General features: G+C 41.8%; 1 pseudogene; it reads right to left on the bottom strand.

Moving 5' to 3' along the window:
• Positions 1-2,432: 2,432 nt before the first annotated feature.
• LOC146173824 (uncharacterized) lies at positions 2,433-3,249 on the bottom strand (annotated as a pseudogene).
• Between the last annotated feature and the right edge of the window lie 254 nt (positions 3,250-3,503).

Genomic DNA, 3,503 nt, shown 5'->3' on the forward strand with positions numbered 1-3,503 from the left:
CTGACTGTGCACAAAGGCGAAATACAGGAGGCGTAAAATTGGAAGACCAAAGCAGTCTCTGGCCCTTAGTAAAACATGACAACCATAAGCTAATTTGGAGCAAATGTTATTGATTTGTTCTTTCCAGTGCATATCTGACGTGAACAGGACACCAAGATACTTGTATTGGGGTGCCCTCAGCAGATTCGTGTTGTCGATAGTTAGAGATATAGGTTCGTAGTTCATGTTCCTCCTGCGCGAGTGAAATACGGTGTACTTTATTTTCTCAGTATTAAGGGTTAGCCGATTACTTTTAAACCACGGCGAAACTTGATTAAGCTCTTCATTATTGATACATTTAAGTACCTCTAAATTTTCACCTGTAAAAAGTAATGCGGTGTGATCGGCATATATTACAGCTTTTGAATATTTCAACGTTGATGGAAGGTCATTAATATACAGGGAAAAGAATAGCGGCCCAACCCAGCGGCACACCTAGACTAACGCTTTGCGGTAGTGAGGTTAAATTGTTCACGACAACATATTGTTTCCGTCCTGAAAAATAGCTATTAATTAGATCACAAATTTTCTCTCTGAAACCGTAAGCTTCCAATTTTTGTTGTAGTATTGTGTGATCAACTGCATCAAAGGCTTTTGATATGTCTAAACATACTACTATGGCCAGTTTGATGTTATGCAGGGCAGTATTTATCAGTTGTGTGAGAACAACAACTGCGGTTGACGTTGACCTTTGCGGCCTGACGCCGTGCTGATTCTGACATATAATCTTATACTTATCTAGAAAACTTTGTATACGTTTACAAACACTTTTTCAAAAACTGTATTAACTGCATTTAACACCCATATTGGTCTGTAGTTTCGCAAATCAGATCACTCACCGCTTTTATAAATAGGTACAACCTTTACAACCTTCAAATCGTCATGATATATCCCATCTGCCAATGAGTGGTTAAAAATATGTAGTAGATGGATTGCTGCTATACCAATGTTGTTTTGTATCAGTCTAACGGGTATTGCATCAGGTCCTGCCGCCTTGCCGGCTGAAAGGCTGCCGACTGCAGCGTTTATTTCTTCTATTTCTATGTCAGGCAGAGCAAACGTGTTGTTAACACGCTCCAGCATCTTCGCCGTAGGTGCGTCAGCATGAATCTGTGCGGCAATCGTAGGCCCAATGGAAGTAAAATAGGTAATAAATGATTCAGCGGTGTCTTCGTCAACTGTCTCAGGAAGTGTCGCTGCACTGGATCGCAGGCCGATTGCGTTGTTCACTATGTCCCAATTCTTTTTTTTATTTCCATGCGCCTGTTGCACCAGGGATGAATAATATTCCTTTTTTCTTTTTCTCATAAGAGACACTTACAAGTTCCTGCATTGCTTAAACTGGGTTAGGTAGTACTGGTTTGATCTCAACTGGTTCCATTTGTGATACCATTTGTCCTTATCTTCTAACACGGCTAATATTTCAGTATTCATCCAAGGACACGTTGGCTGGCTGTATTTATTAGTGTACGGCTGAGAGCTCTGTTCGATGGCATTTTTAAGGACATCTAAAAAGTTCTTACACTCAATTTTGACGTTTTCATCATACATCGTAGTGAAGTCGGTTCGTTCTAATATCTCACTTAGTGCTGCATAGTTGATTCTACTACGAATTTTACACTGTGCTGACTGCACTTGAGGAGGCAGGTATTTTTCTATTATAAGAAAAATAGGTGAATGGTCGGCTACCACTTCAGCGCAGGTACCAGCCAGCACACCTGGGACAATATTACAGAGGGCGGGATCTATTAGAGTACTTGAAGTACTTATACCGTGGTTAGGTTCTGTAATAAGGTTACGTAAGGCAAATGATTCCAGAAGGAAAGTGTAGCTGCTCTGTACGCCATGTGTTAAATATAAATTAAAATCGTCCATTATTATAATATTAAAGTGATGCCCAAGAAAGCATTCTGTAAGGATCATTTCAAACTTCTCAAGGAACTGCGTTATTGATGTGTTTGGTGGCCGATACACCACCACACCAACCATCAAACCATCCTGAAGTTTTATGAATAGGGTTTCAATGCATTCAAAACTAATAGACGCCACTGGTAGGAGACACTATCCTTGACAAATCCGTACACCACCTCCCCTTTCCCGAGTATCGCGTGGCTGGGATAAAAATTTATAACCCGGGAAAGAGACTGCTTCGTCACGCTTGAGCCAAGTTTCAGTCAAGGCTATGACATCAAAAACGGATTTATACCTTGCCAAATGTGCAATCAAGCTATTTAGGATGCTTCGTATGCTGCGCAAGTTACGATGCAAAATTGAAAAGCTTTTATCACGCATCAAATCGTCAACTTGTTGAAACGTAAAAGCCATGTGAAAAGAAACAGCAAAACAAAGGTCATGCTAAGAACTAAACGACAGAGAGAAAAATAAAAGAACAGTCACACGACGTCGGTCAAGTCATCTTCACTTGCGATGTGCAGAACAGTGGAGTTTTCTGCCCTACGCATCAAAATGTTTCCTTGTGACAACCAGACAAACTTCCATTTCTGGTATTTAGCTGCTTTCTTTGCTTTAGATAGTAGTACTTTGTTCTCAACGCACAGGTGCTCATTAACAAACAAGGGTTCTTGTTCTTGAAACCCAAGAAGTATTGTGTTCAGTTTGGTCTTTTTTTGCAGCATTGAGCACTTTATCTCGGATGGACCTTGTGATAAACTTGACCATCACGTTTGGATTGTCTTTATCTTTAGAGCGCACTCTATGCACTACATCAATGTCAGACTCGGCAAGTTCGACACCCAGGCAAGAAGCCACCTTCTCAACAGAGCTGACAAGGTCCTCATTCGAAGCGATTGGACGTCCCTTGATCTCAAGATTTATGTTCCTAGGGAACTGCTTTAGTTCTACTATCTCTTTTTTTGTCTCTTGCAGTTTCTCTCACAGAAGCTCGTTTACTTTCTGATACTGCTCATTTTGTTTTTTGACTTCCGCAAGCTCACGACGAAACCCATCCACATCTGTTTTGAAGTTTTCGAACCCCTCATTCATAAAGTCATTTGATCCTTTAATGCCAGAGAGCTCAGCGCCAATTTCAGTACCTGAGCCGCCCATATTTTCGACGCTGCTTTTCATGTCGGATGCAAAAAAATCAAGTTTAATTAGAAGTTTGGTAAGGGCATTCGCTACATCCTTAATGCTCCCTCGAGGCTTATCTCCGAGAGCCCTGAAACCTTGGGCGCCATTTGCACTGGCCATTTTCGCGCTGAGCAGCTCAGTGAAAGCACCCGACAAAGTTAGGTCCAGAGACGACAAAAATCACAATACAACACACCTGGCAGCAGCAGCGACGGCAAGGTCACCATGTCGTTTAAAATAAAGCACACGAACAAGCTCCAACCTGAAAAATTGAAGACAGTATCTTGATACTCTTGTGTGCGGGTCCGCTGCTGCTGCCAGAATGTGAAGATACGTGTTTCGCACGGCTGCAGGTAAGCGATAGTTCCGGTGGC

This window comes from Amblyomma maculatum, chromosome 11 (genome assembly GCF_055883805.1).
Source record: "Amblyomma maculatum isolate TAMU_Amacu chromosome 11, ASM5588380v1, whole genome shotgun sequence".
NCBI classification, from domain to species: domain Eukaryota; kingdom Metazoa; phylum Arthropoda; class Arachnida; order Ixodida; family Ixodidae; genus Amblyomma; species Amblyomma maculatum.